Source organism: Dermacentor andersoni, chromosome 10 (assembly GCF_023375885.2).
Source record: "Dermacentor andersoni chromosome 10, qqDerAnde1_hic_scaffold, whole genome shotgun sequence".
NCBI lineage: Eukaryota > Metazoa > Arthropoda > Arachnida > Ixodida > Ixodidae > Dermacentor > Dermacentor andersoni.
Window position 1 is genome coordinate 124,989,904 of NC_092823.1, and position 18,377 is coordinate 125,008,280.

The window sequence follows — 18,377 nt, forward strand, 5'->3', positions numbered from 1 at the left end:
AATGATGCAGCTATACGTCTGAGTTATGTGATGCTTCATTGCTGAGCTATTTTCTTCCTTTCTGTTTTTATTTGTTTTTATTTTGGAGATTTCTCAGTCGCTGTAGTTTATTTTGACAATTCCAATAGCCGGTCCTTCGGTGGCCCATTTTCCCAGGATCTCGTAAATTGATAAACAGCTAAAGTAGTTAACAAAATCCGAGGATGTAAGCGTCACCGCCAATAAGGAAAAGAAAAGCCTGCAGTACATCGCAATGCTCTCATATATTCGTTGTCATTGTAAAGCCAAAATACTTGATCTTAGAAAGCGCAAGAAATCCAAGAACGTGAGCAGTTCTGTTCGCAAGCAAGATGTCCTGGCACACCAGATTCATTCACAACTGGCACTCTCTGAAAAGGCAACGCGGCAATAGCAGAGATTTTGCACGGCGCTGAAAGCGCCTCGGCATAACATCAATTCGCGTAAGACTACCTGGTTTTTAGGCGGTGCGAGCAACGTTTATTTTTGCTGACATTTGCAAATCGCTTGCGCTAGGTGCCAGTTTTACGCTACGTCAGCTGGTGTTTTTGAGGAGGCTGACATAAACAAGCAATGCACGAGTGCAATTACTGAATTAGAATTTCAGGGTAGTCAGATAATTCAAATTTCTAGCCCAATTCAGACAGTCTTGGTGTGTATAATATGTGTGTTCAATTCAGGAATTTTATGTTCGAAATTTTCGAGCCCTTGCTGAGACCAAATATGCTACACGGTGTAGCAGCGATCATAAGGTTTCAGGAAGGAGGACATTTGCAAGTCATTGGTGTACACTGACCGCTTCGTATGTTCAGCATAAGTTGTAGTCCAAAAGACTTACTCACCGTTCCAATCTGTGTGAAAATGTATCTTGCTGATTAGAGGCAGCGGTTACTCAGCGGAAGTGTGGAGCGGCTAATTTCTTGCACAATACATAGGCATTTGACGTGACGAGCACTACTCTATCATACTGCCCCCACATTTTTGTTTGCGTGAAACTAAGTTTCATTAGTTTGTTTGGATCTGATCGTGTCGTCACCACTATAAAGTAATAGATGCGCATGGAAAGACCCTTGTGCTACGTGATCACCATTGAGCAAAACGTGAACAAGGTGAATGTAGAAGCCAACGTTTCGACAAGTGGACTTGTCTTCTTCAAGGCAACATATGCTTTCCTCGCCACAGTATATATAGGTGCGGTTCTTCTTAAGGGGAGAGGGTGTGAGGCGGGAGGACGCGGAAACGAGGGAAAATGTGTTAGCGTGTCGAATAAAGAGTAAAGGAACGCTGTGTACAAGGTCAAAGCCAGGGCACCCCCCCCCCCCCCCATCCCGGTCTGTCAACACACGCGCGTTAGCCGGCGTGTCAAGGGCGTCTGACACGCCGGCTGACAAAAAAAAGGAAAGGAAAGGGGAAAAAAAAGGGGGGGGGATACGTCAAGAAATCAAACTAAGTGTTGTTGCCTATAGCTTGAAGTTTAGCATAGCGAATAGATTCTAAAGCTCCCTTTGAAACGTTTATGCCTATTGGTTGCAATGTCTTGAACTTATGGATAAGTTATGATTCTCTGTATTTTCTTTTTCGTTCAGAACGGAAATTTGACTGTAAGATGTAGAGTTTAAGTTCATCAAAGTTATGACCTGGTTGGTTAAAATGCTCGGCGGCGGCTTTGGGAAGCTTTTTAGCTGTGTCCGCGCGATGGCCGTTTAATCTGACGTTCAGTGATTGTCCTGTTTCACCGATATATTGTTTCTTACAGAAGGAACATTCAAGCATATAAATCACATCCGAAATTCTGCAAGTGAAGCTAGATTTGACTTCATGTGTATAACTATTTGCGGTGCTTTCAATTTTAATGTCGCTTTGAAGGTGCCTGTAGGTTTTGCACCTGCAGGCTTTAAAGACATGTTAGTACACGCAAAAGTCAGCCAGCAGCATTCCTCCGTAATAAAAGCATGTTGTCGCCCTAGGTGCAAAACCTGCAGGCACCTTCAAAGTGACATTAAAATTAAAAGCACCGCAAATAGTTATACACATGAAGTCAAATCTAGCTTCACTTGCAGAAGTTCGGATGTGATTTATATGCTTGAATGTTCCTTCTATAGGAAACAATATATCGGTGAAACAGGACAATCAATGAACGTCAGATTAAACGGACATCGCGAGGACACAGTTAAAAAGCTTCCCAAAGCCGTCACCGAGCATTTCAACCAACCAGGTCATAACTTTGATGAACTTAAACTCTACATCTTACAGTCAAATTTCCGTTCTGAACGAGAACGAAAATACAGAGAATCATACCTTATCCATAAGTTCAAGACATTGCTACCAATAGGCATAAACGTTTCAAAGGGAGCTTTAGAATCTATTCGCTATGCTAAACTTCAAGCTATAGGCAACAACACTTAGTTTGATTTCTTGGCGTATCCCCCCCCCCTTTTTTCCCCCTTTCCTTTCCTTTGCTTTTTTTTTGGTCAGCCGGCGTGTCAGTCGCCCTTGAGACGCCGGCTGTGCCCTGGCTTTAACCTTGTACACAGTGTTCCTTTACTCTCAATTCGAAACGCTAACACATTTTCCCTCGTTTCCGCGTCCTCCCGCCTCACACCCTCTCCCCTTCAGAAGAACCCCACCTATATATACTGTGCCGAGGAAAGCAATTGTCGCCTTGGAGAAAACATGTCCACTGGTTGGCTGCTGCATTCACTTTGTTCACGTTTTGCTCATCATGTTGAATTTCCATCTCCCGCATTCCCCGTCTTTTCCCGTGATCACCATTAACTTTGATAGAGGTTTATTCTACTTACAACTCGCATTTTCCTTGTGCGCTTCTCTTCGCTAAAATAGGAGCGTTATAACTGGCAAACGTCCTAAAAGCTTACTAAGAGGGTAGAATCCTAAATACCACGAATGACTTCCTCCTTCGCAGGTGAGTACCATACTCCAGCAGCTAGAAACCAAAATTTCGCTACAAGTAATCGGAGTTCAGGCATCCATACAAGTGAGTATAGTCGGTTGCACGCTTTCGGGTTCACCCCTCTCATGCAATAAACATAATTTTCAGGGGACAGAAGATTACCTTAGGCTATCACCCGACGGTGAAGTCAACCTCCGTGAGACAGTGCTGACACTCATCACCTATACGTCTGCGAGTCCTGGCATTCAGCGGGCACACATGATCTACCTATTATCAGCGTAGGCAAATCTTGCCGTCTGTAGCGTCATAAAGGCGAGATGCGTTGAGTGAAGTTTCGTACCTACGAAGTTTGTGCCGTTTGTTTCCCCAGCCGTATATTATAGATATGAAACACGGGAATTATCAGTTATACCAGCGTGTTCAGATAGTTAGTAAGATACGGCAGAAGACAAAAGAGGCACAATTCAAACATAGCGATGCGTATGTTTCGTCTGTCTTCTTCATGTGTTTAATGGGGCACTAACGAAGTCGTTCAACAATAGATAGACTAAGCTCATGCATCTCTATTCAGCCATGACGATGTACGCCAAGTTTAACAAAGATCCAATGCACTGCGCCATTATCTGTGCTAAATGAGGTTCTTAATGCTGTTATTTTCAGACGATCGATGTTCAGCATGGAGAATGGCGTAAAAGCCAACAAATACGGTAAGATTCACTCTTCTGCAGAGTTGTAATCGTAAACAGGCCACCGTGAACATGTTCAGACCAATCTAGCTTCGGGTCTTTGTCTGTGTGTGTGTGAATATGGTGTGACATACACTACTCAGTAAATTGTGTCAACTTGCAAAGAACTCGTCATTTAGATTTATGTCCTTTTCTTGCCATTAAGGAATAGCCCCTCTTGGAGGAGCTTGTAGCCTCCAGAAGGTGGCGATTGTAAAGGATGATGGACAATCCTCTGGAGTCAACACGGCCGCCCACGAAACGGCACATCTGTAAGTGTCTAGAATAGTTCAACACCTATTTCCCTTTTCTTCGCTGAAGATAAAACTTCAGTCTTTCTTTTTTTACGAAAGCACTGAAGGGGTGTGTCATGATGACCTTGTGCATAACAAAAGCGTGAGCGTGAGACACTACCAGCAAAGCAATATAGAAAGTTTTGTACTCCAGCCTATTTCACCTCTACATTGAGATGTACCTATATCTATAAATACAGACCCCGCAGGGGTTTCTGCATCACCAGGCATTTGGTATTTTGCGACACCACGGACCCGAGCACATAGGGGTTGGGCCCTCCCGCGGTTAGCCGTGTCCGGCGAAGAGGGGATCCTGGGGGTTGAGCCAAAGCTGAGTGCTTGGACCTTCATGGCCACTCGGCAGAGGCAACACACCCCTTCTGTCTCGGTTTAACGTAGACGGCACCTCCACACTGACCCACGCGGGCGAAACTGGTAGTTGCAGTTTCCTATCCTCCTTTACAATCTCCGTCTTTGTCTTTCACTTTCAATCTTTCCTGTCTTCTACCCGCCATGGTTGCTTAGTGGCTATGGTGTTGGGCTGCTAAGCACGAGGTCGCGGGATCGAATCCCGACAACGGCGGCCGCATTTCGATGGAGTCAACATGCGGCGATTTAGGTGCATGCTAAAGAACCTCAGGTGGTCCATATTTCTGGAGTCCCCCACTAAGGCGTGCTTCATAATCAGGAAGTGGTCTTGGCATGCAAAGCCCCATAATTTTTTCCTGTCTTCTCTTCATTTCCTTTCACTCCCGATTTTCTAGGCAGCAAGGGCTAACTGCGTGTTATCCAACCAATCCACGTTACATCATATTACTTTATAGCAGTAAGGTACAGCAGGTATTCGCAGGGCCAGTTTTACACGTCCTGCGGCGTCCCCTTGTTGGGCTCTCCTTGATCCCCTTGGTGGGTGGCTGGCGTTACCGCCGAAATAAAAACACTTGCACGGCTGGTTTCTTCCCCCCCCCCTCCCAGATCAGCCCCGGGAAAAAAGCAGCTTTAAATTTTCGTGGCCATCAAATAGACAATATCCCGCGCCATCATGTAATACAGTGAGAGACCAGAGAAGACTGTGAGAGTCATTTCACCGCTTCTTGTGTCCAAATGTATGAAAGACGCTATAGGCCCAGGTCACAAGGCTACGAAGTTGGCCAGCGGTGACTTCCTCTTGGAGCTCCGCGATAGAAGGCAATATGAAAAGCTGCCTAATCTTGTGTTTTTCAGCGAAATTCCAGTTACAGTCACTCCTCGCCGTAGAATGAATACCATAATAGGTGTCATCTCAGACGATGACTTCATAGAGCTCACCGAGGAAGAGCTTTAGGAAAGATAGAAAAAATTAACCATGGTTAACGTCAGACGAATTCAGATACGGCCCTATGGAAACAAAATTCAGACGAACCATCTCATTCTTACCTTCGGATCAAGTACGCTACCCGAGAACATTGAGGCTGGGTATGTTAAGATCCGTGTAATGACATAGGTTCAATACCCTCCGAGATGATTCAAATGGCAAATATTCGGCCTTAGTTTCCAGAACTGTCGAATAATATGTGCTGTTTAATGCAGCGCACATCAACCCCAATCTGAAACTTGCGAGAACAATCTACACTGTGTGAACTGTGATGCGGAGCACGCCGCATGCTCGCAGTAGTGCCTTATCTAGAAAAAAAAAGAAAAAGAAATTGTTGCACGGAAAGTCAAGGGCAATACAGCGTTTAAAGAGGCACGCACATGGGTGTCCTACTTGCCGATGAACAGCTTTGCCGAAGTGGCGCGTCAATGGGCTGCGTCAAGATGGCTTCCGGCCCGCTTGCAGAGAGCCGGTGGACCCGCCAACCGGCTCTTTCAGTGGTTGCAGTTAACGCTGCTCCGCCATCCAAGGGAGGCCCATTAACGACCGGGCTGGTATCCTCCAAGGTTTCGTTACTAGATACGAGGCCTTCCCCACGAACAAACCATTCGCTAGAGCGGGTGTCCAGCGCCCCGCAAAAGGCGATGAACACGACCGCCAGCCACACGGCGCAGGCAGCGCCTAAGGAGCGGCGAGAATCTCTCGACCACTCAAAAAAGGAGAAACCCCGCATCACACGGCCTGTAAGGGGCTCTACAAGCTTTCTATTTTTAAACACAAAGTACAAAGGTATATTTATTACGGGCACTTGGATAGTTCACTGGAACGACATAGGTCTCCTTCACAATTTTGATGACGTTAAAGAACTCCGTAAATTTAGTCCCACGGTGCTTTGTATTCAAGAAACATACCTCAAACATATGCAAACAAATTTTCTCTGATAATACGCTATTTTTCGCAAGGACCACAATGACACTGTCCTGTAATCCGGTGGTGAGGCTATCATAGTCGACTGTCATCGTAGTCGACAGAAGCCTGCAGGAAACTAAAACTCCGTACACCCCTAGAAGCAGTTGCTGTCCGAAGGGTGTTGTTCGATAAGCTAGTCACTATCAGCTCAATTCATATCCCATGCAATTATCAACTCCATAAAACCAAATTTCAAAACTGCATTAACTTCCGGAGCTGTACATTGTTGTTGGAGATTTAAACGTGCCTAACACTTTGTAGGGAGAGTCCCGTTTCGATGAAAATTTCCTCCTTTACTCTGATGCATGCTACTCAATAAGAAGAAACTGACGTACTATTGAAATTAAAAGGACGTCACAATCCCTCCCCTCGGTAAGCAAACAAGGTGATAGCCGGGAAGATCAGACTGACTTTCTGGGTGAACATCGTGAATACATCTCGAGTGCGCCACACTACACAGAACAGTTCTTGAAGTGCGAAGAACGCGCACAGCGACAGTCCCTCGAACGCAAATGTGCGCGAAATGAGGCATACAAGCGACCATTTTCTCTTACTAAACTTACGGCATCTCTCAAATGTTGCAACAACTCGGCACCAGGAGGTGATCGTATCATGTACGAAATGATTAAGCACCTACACCCTGAAACTCTAAAAATACTATTAAATCTTTTCAATGCGATGTGGGCCGCTAGTAATGTTCCATCTTCGTGGAAGGAAAGTCTGATCATCCCCATACTTAAACAAGGCAAGGACCCATCTTTAGCCAGTAGTTAAAGGCCAATAGCATTGACAAGATCTTACAAATTATTCGAAAAAATGGTAAACCGGGGCCTGATCTGTGTGCTGGAAAGCAGCAGAATGCTAGACCTCTTCCAATATGGTGTTAGGGAAGGTATGTCCACAATAGACCACCTTGTTCGCTTCGAGTCATATGTCCGAGATGCGTTTATATATAAGAAGTCCTGTCTGTCAGTATTTTTACACCTAGAGAAATCTTACGATACGGCATGGCGTTTTGGAATACTCCGAGATCTTTCAACGATTAGTGTCCGTGGCAACATGGCAATCTAATCGTACATTCCGCGTTTAAGTAAATAACGCTTTGTCTGGAAACATTCATGGAAGAGACTGATGTGCCACAAGGAGGTGTGCTTAGTTGCACGCTATTAGTCGCACGAAGGCATAGGTACGTAGCGGTACAACGTAGATAGAGAAGTTCCGAGGAAAAGAAAAAGTGCAAAGAGATGTATACAGAAACGCTAGAATGAAAAGCATGTATACCTGATAAACTCAAGCAGGCTTGGTGACTATTTGTCACCACACTGTTTCGAAGGGGACGCGAATAAGTTGTCATCGTCGTCATTATTATTCATTGTAAAAACGAATTCTCTGCATACACTCATTCCACGTAGAGTGTTTTATTTTGTTTATGTTGATTGTCTGTAGATAGACTTCAAAACATTAGTGCCTTCTGCGAATAACAAGTGCAGCTTGGAATAAACAAATTGTCCAAATGGGCAGATGAAAATGGGTTTAAAATAAACACCCAGAAAAATACTTGTATACTCTTCTGAAAAAAATAGGAGTCTAATGCCAGTTTCAAGTAATGCGATCGAGAAAGATGAACTCTCTGTGAGCTACGAAAGTAAATTCCTGGGAATCGTCTTACTCTAAGCCCACGTTTGTTCTCCATATTAAATATCTGAAGACGAAATGTCTGAAAGCAATGAACCTCTTCAAGTTTCTCTCACACACATGGCGTAGTGATCGAAAATGCCTCCAGAACTTGTATAGGAGCCTTGTCTGCTCTCGCCTTGACTATGGTGCTATATCATTCTCAAACACCATGTGCACTAAAGATCCTTGACCCAGCTCACCATCTAGGCATCCGCGTCGTCACTGGTGCTTACAGGACAAGCCCTCAAGAAAGCCTCTAGGCAGATTCAAATGAGTGGTCACTCCGTCTACAGAGGTCATATTCCACCTTCACATATTATCTGAAGGTACTTTCGAGTCCTGAACATCATTTTAACAAAACTGTAAGCGGTGGGCCCTGTACCTTAATATGTTATAATCGGCCCACAGTGAGAGAGCCCATCTCACTGTGTAGGAGGAAGGTCAGTGAAGAAATATCTGTCCCACTTCTAAAATATCCTCGAACGCCTCCAGCAAAGTTGATACCACCGTGGCAGTGACAGCTCGTAGAATGTGACACATCATTTATAAAGCTCACAAAGCGTGCCCCGGAGGAAACACATTCGAATGCATTTCCTCGAACTTCAGGCGAAGTACTCATGCCCGGAGTATTACACTGACGCATCAAGGTCACAGGCCGGTGTGTCCTTTGCAGCACTCGGACAATCCTTTTCTGTATCCGATTTGCTGCCCCCGGAAATGAGTTTCTTTACGGCTGGAGCGTACGCAGTACTGTAGGCTGTTAAATATACTAGGAACACAAATATGCAAAAAGCCATTATAAATACGCAGACTTTTAAAGAGTTGCAAGATCTTTAAAAGTAAGGATGCTGTACTAAATTATCTGTATTCACTTCCGTGTACAGTATAAATGTTTAGCCAGCAGGTCACAAGACGCTAGATTCCTGGGCATAGGGGCATCGAGGGCAATATGCAGGCAGACGAATCCGCCGCATCAGTAGCAGCAAACGCCACCAACTCTTTAGTTGTCTCTGCCATATACTTGAAGCCGTTCTTACGAAAACTTAGAAGCTATTTGTAGCACTCATTGGGACACTGAAACATGTAATAAGCTTCACGTTACTAAGCCGCGAATTGGCCACTCATAACAAAAACACGACGAACCGAAATGATCATGAGTGGACTAAGAATCGGGAACACATATAGCACACACTCGTACCTGTTGACCGGCGATGACCCACGTATCTTTAGTAAATGTGGTGAGACGTTGACTGCCCTGCACGTATAGCTGGAGTGTGGTGGCACTGGAGCTCAAAGAAAAACAGCACTTTCGTTTACCATACCCTCAGCGATTTCCCCTTCATCCAGCAATGTTGCTTGGCAATGACCCGCTTTTTGATAGGAGATTAATTTTAGCCTTTTTAAACGATGTTTCTTTACTCCATGCTATACACACGAGTGATCCGTAGCCCTGCTTCTTATCGGAGGCTACTGCTGCGTGTAGCATTTTCAGCAGGTGCTTCCCTGCCCTTGCATGCAAGGGCCAAAGTAAGGCATTAATGTCACCTGAATATTCTTACATTGTAATCTTACTACCCCTCCGCAACATATACTTTATGTACATAGCTCACTATATATGTCACAGTTTTAATACATATACAGTAAGTTTTACACCTATCACAGCGAATATTTTGGACCACTGTACAGCCAAGTTACACATATACCATTTGTCCTTGAACGTACCATCGAATCCACCACCGTCCTGGCATCCTTTGCCCATTATTGGCCCTTGCGCTAATAAACCCCATGCATCATCTACAAATATAGATTTTTTTTTCACCGAAGGCTATATACGACTAACCTTCCGTAGTTTTTTCGGCGTGCAGCAACAGAAACGAACTTAGCGATTTCTAACAAGCCAATACACAATGGGTTTTATTATTTGCTTTGTGTGTGATCACGTACGGGTGCAGCGCGCCGGCGCAGATGTCAAAATGTGGAACAGATTAGAACACTCGCCGTGAAAAATAGCGTGACGCCATGGTTATCGCAGTATATAAGCAGGAGTGGTATCGAAGCTAAAAACAGCTGCGGTATTGATGGGGCGGACACGTGTAGTTCGTACACCCGAAGAACAACATGCGTACGTGGAGCGCCGGAGGCAACAGCAACGAGAATGTAAACGGCGCCGGCGCGAAGCGACCACCGACGAAGAATGTTCCCATAATGCTAAACGAACAAATGACAACCATTCCACGCTGTGAAGACGGAATGGCAGCGAAAGCACTTTGCTTTTCGTTTCAGAGCTTTGATTGTCCTCAGCTTTCGCTGCCATTCCATCTTCACCGAGTGGAATGGTAGTCATTTTTCTTCAAAGTTTGTGAGTGAGCTGTTTTCGAATGTGAACAGCCGCCAACCATGGAGTATTACATTTCGTGGGTTTGAAAGAAAAAATCATATTTAGGTAATGTTATAAACAGACCCTTTTCAGTAATTAAATCTTTTACAAAACTTGGTGGTAATTCAGGTAAATCTAATGATCGGGTTCAAAAGCTCAAAACATCACACGAGCTATAAAGGAAACCTTAGTAAAAGAGAAGTTCCACATTATTCGAGCACCTGTGGTTCTCTAACGCGAAGCTAGCATACAATCGTAATTTATTACCACCCCTATCAGAATGCGACCACTCCTGCCGCAAATCGCACTCGCGACCACACGCTCAACAACGCAACGCCATGGCAAAATGAGAAAGGAAACTAAACCATTGACTTTCACGAGAGCATACAACGGCCTGCCTAAAACAGGCATCGCAATTATCAGAAACACACCTGCTTTAGCGTCTAAGGGTGACGAATCGAATGCACCAGTTGACAGTTTACGTGAATAGCGACATTCTTTACATGTATTTTTCATTTCGAAATAACTTGTCGTTGGGTTACTCGGTTCATATTCGATGAAGTTACTGCAGCCCAAATAAGACAGGGAGCAAAGACCGGACAACACAAGCGCTACGTGCGACTATGCCACAGAAAATCACCTGTTTTCAAGCCTCCTCTTTGCCTCAGTTCTTAACACCCTTTTCACTGATCCAGCTAGGTACCATCGGTGGTACATAGTTTTCCCTCGCAAACGGGCGAGGGAAATCGGGTGGAGATCTCGCAATAAAACGCCTTACTTCGTTGAAATCATTTCAGATTGGGCGCTCCTCACGACGGTACAGGTGTATCCAAAAGATGCCCAACAAATGGGTTTCTAATGAGCCCTTACGGCCAAAGGTCACAGGCAGCTGTCTTTTCCCAATGCAGCAAGGATGCCATTTCTGCGTTCTTGAAGTAAGTAATCTCTTTTGGTTCTTCTCGGTTCTATGAAGCAGGCAAAACTGCCTAGCACAGGTCCCGAGCCCGTGTACACTTCCCTGAGTCTGTGTGCCAGTGTTACTGAAAAAAGAGAAAGAAAGAAAAGGAAATTGTTACAATTAAAGTAAAAGAAAACATAAGTTTCAAGGAGGCACGCAGGCGGGTATCCTACCTGCCAAAGAACACTTTTTCCGATGTGACGCGTCAGGGGGCAGCGACACAACGGCTTCCGGCGGCTGTCCGGCCCACATGCAGTGAGCTGGCAGTTACGCCATCTGCCCTCCCCCCCCCCCCCCCCCGGCGGCTACAGCTAGCGCTGTTCCGCCACCCCAGAAGGGGCCATCAGCCTCCAGGCCGGTGGCCTCAAAGGTCTCGTCGAACGTGTCGAGGCCTTCACGTCGAACACAACGCTCGGAAGAGCGTGTGTCCATCGCCTCGCAAGAGGCCATAGACACAACGACCAGCCAGACGGCGCCACCAGCGCCTATGGAGCGGCGAGCCTCTCTCGATCGCTCCAAAAAAGACAAAACTCGCGTCACGACGCCTGGTAAGGGCCTGTGAGCTAATCCTAATCTGTTAACACACAGCACACAATACATTTATCACAATAGAGAGACACACATACTACAGTGGAATGCCAGAGGACTCTTTCGTAACCTTGACAACATTACAGAACTACTACACAAGCACAATCCAAAGTTACTGTGTGTTACAGAGACACGTCTGAAACTTACGAACACAAATTTTCTTCGTAATTACTTCATCTTCCGAAAGGACCGCGATGGGCCTAACGCCTCTGGCGGTGTAGCAATCGTAGCCGACAAGTCTGTAGCTTGCCGACTAGTCGCCCTTCTAACGCCCCTTGAGAAAGCGTCAGCTTGGGCCATTCTTTTTAATAAATTAATCACTCTCTGTTCCATTTATATACCCCCGAATCATCATCTTGAAGAAACAGACTTTTAAAAGCTCATTATTCAGCTTCCCGAGCCTTACATTCTCGTGGGAGATTTTAATGCTCGAAACACGATGTGGGGTGACTCACAATGCGATGCGAGAGGTCGATTCATATAGGACTTTTTAGTAAACACCGGTACATGCCGGTACACCGGTAACATGTTTCACAATTCTCATTCTTCCATAGACCTCTCTATTGGCTCAGCAGGTCTTATCCCATTCTTAGAGTGGAGCGTTATTAAATATCCTTACGGAAGTGACAATTTTCCTCTACTTTTAAACTTAATTGAACAACATCAATACCTTCCACGTACGCCTGCGTGAAAGCTAGCTTCTGTCGACTGGGACCATTTTAAGGAATCGACCTACCTATCCCGCCATTTTATCACCGATTTTAGTATTGACAAGGTGGTAGCGTATTTTACCCCTTTTATCATCGAGGCAGTGAATAAATTTATTCCACAATCTAGCGGTAGCTCATCCAAAAGACGACTTCTGTGGTGGAATGACGAGTGCAAGGAAGCTCGGAAAACAGAATAAAGCTTGGGCCATACTGCGCCGATCCCCAACTGCAGAAAATGTGATAGACTTTAAGATCATTAAATCACAGGGTAGGCGGCGAACGAAGAAGAGAAGCTGGGAGAGATTCCGGCTTTTTCTCGTACACACAGGAGGCAAAAGTATGGAATGGGATGCGGAGACTTAAGGGACAACAAATCCGTCCATTTCCCCTGGTTTATAAAGAAGAAAACAGGTTGGAAGATCAGGCCGACGCTCTCGGTGAACACTTCGAGCACGTGTCTAGCTCAACTCACTATTCAGAGAACTTTTTTTAAACTTAAAGCAGAATAACTTACGCAATTGAATCGGAAATGTATCTTAAGCGATCTATATAACCGTCCTTTTACCATTGTTGAATTTAAAGCTTCCTTATCAGCATGTCAGAGCTCCGCACCAGGGCCCGATAGAATCATGTACGATATGCTTAAGCACCTTCACTCTGACACACAAATCACGCTACTCACACTTTTCAATACTATCTGGGCTGCTGGGTATCTCCCATCTGAATGGAAAGAAGCTAATGTGATCCCTGTTTTGAAGCACGGTACAGATACATCTTTGCTGACCAGCTACCGTCCTAATGCGCTTACGAGCTGCCTTTGTAAGCTTCTTGAAAAAACGATCAATCGCCGTCTCGTATATTTACTAAAATCTAGCAAAATTCTTGACCCATTTCAGTGTGGTTTTAGGGAAGGGCGATCTACAACCGACCATATCGTGCACATCGAAGCGAACATTCGCGATGCCTTTGTGCACAAACAATCGTTCTTATCTGTATTTCTGGATATGGAAAGACAGTATACAACACAACCTGGCGGTACGGAATCCTGCGCTACCTTTCGGCGCTGAGCATCCGCGGCAATGTGTTAAATATTACAGAGAGCTACCTAGAGAACCGTACATTTCGGGTGAAAATAGGTCCTGCACTGTCGCGTACATTCATACAGGAAACTGGGGTACCCCAGGGTGGCGTACTCAGCTGCACCCTCTTTGTCATTAAGATCAACATGCTTTGTAAATAATTACCACCAGCTACTTTTATTGTGTCTACGTAGACGACAAACAAATAGGTATCGAATCCTGCAACCTTACAGTGTGTGAGAGACAGGTACAGCTGGGCGTAAACAAGGTGTCCAAGTGGGCAGACAAAAATGGATTTAAGATCAACCCCCAAAAAAGTTCTTGTGTTCTCTTTATAAGAAACAGAGGCCTGGTTTTAGCTCCTTGTGTAGATCTGGGCGGACAACAAATTGTTGTCAAGAAAGAGCACAGTATTCTGGGTGTTACTTATGCTTGACTCCAGGCTTACTTTCATTTCACACATAAAATGGCTCCAATAAAAATGTCTAAAAACAATAAACTTACTTAAAATCCTATCCCACACAACATGGGCTAGCGACAGGAAGTGTTTACTGAATCTTTACAGGAGCCTAGTTCAATCATGGTTAGACTATGGTGCCGTAGTTCATCACTCTGCCGCCCCGAGCGCGCTAAAAATGTTAGACCCCGTTCACTATCTGGGTACCCGCCTGGCCACTGGTGCGTTTAGAACAAGTGGTGTCGAAAGTCCATATGTAGAGCCAGATGAGTGTTCGCTCCCTTTTCCGAGAGCATACACAAGCTTCACCTATTTTTTGAAAGGGCACTCTAATAAGGAACATCTGTGCTTCACAACCGTTAACGACTTGACTTGTGAAACATTTTTTGTAATAGGCCCTCTTTGAGACTTCCTTTGTCACTGCGTGCAAGAGGACTTAGCGAAAGAATGGACGTCCCAATTGTCGAACATCGCCTAATGCCTCCAGCTAAGCTATTACCGCCCTGGGAGTGGCAGGTGATAGAATGTGATACATCCTTTGTACAGGTCACAAAGCACGCTCCTGAGCTTGAAATTGGTATGCATTTCCGTGAGCTTCAATCGAAGTACTCGTACTCCGAATTCTACACATACGCGTCAAATTCACATGCTGGCGTATCTTACGCTGCTGTTGGCCCCTCTTTTTCTGAATCTGACGTGTTGAACCTCTTACAAGTATCTTCACTGCAGAAGCCTATGTAGTACTGTCTGCGGTAAAACATATAAAGAACTTGAAACTTGACAGATCAATCATATTCATTGACTCGTTAAGCCTTGTAAAGCGCTCATTTCTTTACAAAAGCGTACAAATCATGTCTTCAATGAACTTTACTCGCTCTTATGCAACATCTATTTATCTCGTAGACACGTGGTAATATTCTGGGTTCTTGGCCATAGAGGAATGGAAGGTAATGTGCTTGCCGACGAAATCGCCAAACCAATAGCACCGCAGGGTATTCGTTCTGCTGCTGTCCCTTCCACAGACATGAAGCCTTTCCCACGTAACAAACTGGGAAGCCATTGGCAATGCTTGTGGGATACTGAAACGAGTACTAAACTTCACATAATTAAGTCGAAGTTAGGTTTCTGGCAGCCAATTACGAAAACACGAAGAACAGATGTCCTATTCACTAGACTTAAGGACAGGACACACATTTGACACTCATAACTTTCTCTTGACTGGTAACGAGCCTCCAACCTGTGGTAGATGTGGCGACAGGCTAACCGTCCTCCACGTCTTCCTGGAGTTTCGGGAAGCCGAAAGAGAGCGGAGGAAACATTTTCCTTTCGCATACCGCTATTGCGTCCCTCTACATCCGGCTATGTTTCTTGGTGAAGAACCGCTTTTTAAGACCAAAGCAATCCTCGCTTTCTTGAATGATGTTGTACTACATGTTATAAGCCCATTAAATTTGTAACGCATCCTCCTTCCAGAGGATGCTGCTATGATAGTTCTCTTATATAGCACATGCCTCTAGGCCCTTGTGTTTCAAGGGCCCTGGTGAGGCAGTACTGCTCTAGCCAATTTTAGCATCTCAGGTATGTTGTATATTGTATCATTCTTTCGCCATGCATTTTAATGTTCGTAGTACACGTCATTAGTCATTGCCACAATTTTATTACACATAGATTTTATGCAATTTACATCAACTTTTTAGGCCCCTTTACAGCCACGTGACATTAACTTCACAGAACCCATCAGTCCATTGCGAACTCATTAACACTATCATAGCGCTCTTTGGCCATACCTGGCCCTTGCACCATTAAGCATCAAACATTCATTCGTGAGGACATTAAATGGGTTCTAGCAGTTCCCGATTAAGTTGGAGGAGGACATGCTGTGCGGATTTGTGTGGGTGAAACCCGAACATGGTGTCAGAAAATGTGTTGTGGTCTTCCATAAAAGTAGACAACTGGTCCCGCCCCATCGTCTTCATTAATTGCCCACACAAGAGGTGAGAGAGTTGGGGCGGAGGTTGTCCGTATTCACGGCTTTGCCAAGTTTAGGAATAAAGTTGACTAGTGCTGGTCTTCCAATCGATAGGAAGGGGCACTTCTCCCAGCCAGATAAATTGCAGTATACCAATAGTGAAATGTAAGTCGAGCCCGGCACGTTTTCCAGGAGCTTGGCTGTAATTTTGTCCCGTCCGGGTGCAGTGCCACGCTTCATTTTGGCCAAGGCTGCCTTCAGGTCGTGGAGCTGGAAATGTTGATACAGCTCGGCATTCTCAGAGCCTGCATTGAGTATGCCGGCCCTCGGGCATCCTGGGTAGTGCACAGGTATTGGTCCCTGAGCTTGTGCGCTAGCTGAGTTGTGTTACCAGCAAAGCCGTGGATGGCGCGCTGCAAGTGTTTCTGCGTTTCAGTGCGGGTTTGTATGTGGTCAATGTGGGAGCGAAAGAGACGCCATGTGTTTCAGTTGGACATTTGTCGCGCAGCCGTATGGCAGCGGCTAGCCCAGTTAGAGTCGGCGAGCTGGGCCGCACACTCTGCCGCCTTCTGGGTAAGCTCGGATATGCAAGATTGTAGCTGCTTATTGTGTTTCTGAAGGCGCCAGTCGCAGATGAGGCTGTGCCGGGCTTCCCAGAGGGGAAGGAGGTGGTTATCCCCATCCAAGACCGCCTCTGAGAGCCGGATCTGTGTTTCCGTAGAACGCAAGCTAGCAACCAATTGCTGGGACCAGGCCTTGCATGTATATGGGAACAGTGTCCTGCCAATTTTGCCTGAATTTCATCGAATGTGGTATGCGGGCGTGTTTAATGGGTCGTGCCATGAGGCGTGTGCGAATTGTGTTGATGAGGCAATGGACCTACCAAGGGTTTCTTCAGTATTGGCCCAGTCGGCGAACTTAATGTTGCTTGTAAAAGTCAAATCCGGACAGGTGTCCCTGGTCATGGAGTTGCCAGTCCGAGTTGGGTGGACAGGGTCAGTGTGAAGAGTGAAGCCCAGCATGGATGCATACTGCGCCAACTTGCGGCCACGCTTCTGTTGACGGTGGAGCCCCCAGACCCCACTAGGGGCGTTGAAGTCGCCCACAATCAAGAACGGGTCCCAGCCCGCAACTCTAAGTGCATGACTGAAGAGGTCTGCGAATGAGAAGTTTTGGAGTTTGGAAGAACAGTATACGTTGAGGATGTGAATGGGTGGGTCCTGTTTGCGAAGCGAGAGAAGAGTCACCATCTCTTAGGAATAGTCGGCTTGCAGGTCAAGGTCGACGTGGTTAGCTGTATGATTTCGATGTAGGCAGAGACGAGGGGTCCTGTTGGAACGTCTAATAATTTGTAAGGATGACACCCATCCCTGGCCCTTGGAGGGCAATCAAAAGTTTAGACAAAAAGTCAGAGGTCCGCTCTCTTAGTGCGAGAGCGGAGACCCCGACAGTTCCACAGGGTTGTGGTGATGGGGGAGGCCGATTTGGAGGGAGGAGAACGCCTAACTTTAGGGGTTCCTGCCATGATTACGTTGGGCGTTGAGAGTTAGTGGAGCTGCCCCAGAGCCAGTAGGCATGACCAGTCGTTTGACTTCTAGGCCTGCCAGGGTGCAGTCTTCATCATCATCAATGGCGACAATGCGACGAGAAAATTTGGAAGGGCGGTCAGATGCGTCCTTAAGGGGACCCGCTTTGCGCAGCGTGCGGAGCTGCGTAGCGACAGCTTGGTTAACTTTAGTCGTGATCGAGTCATTAATTTTCGCGAGCATCTGGTCTACCGCAGTGCCAGTCAGGATCTCTATTCTTGCGGTGAGACGCGCCTCCATACCCTCAAAATAGTCATGGCCCGAAGGCTTCGGCAGCGTACTCTCACTATCCATGGACTCCGCAGTGGAGGCGGAGGGGGAGGTAGGAGCACACGGTGAGTTGGAGAATTGAGCATCAAGGCTCGCAATTTTAGCGCGGAGAGGCTCCGTGTGCTCGCGGATCTGCTCAGCAATAAGAATAGGAGAGGGAGGGTGATCTGGAGAGGGGAGGCTGTCCCACCCTGGTCGCTCACCTGTTTGCCATATTTCACTGCGTTCGACCAGGCACCGGCTTCGCCCAGGCACCGGCACCGGCGCGGGCGAGTACTTTGTCCACATCGCAGATCGCTTTCAAGATACGGCGCCAGTGCAGGCGAAAATTTTGTCCACACGCAGATCGCTTTCAATATACGGCGCCCGCGCGGTGGAGCACTTTGTCCACATCGCAGATCACTTTCAAGATACGGCGCCAGTGCGGGCGAAAATT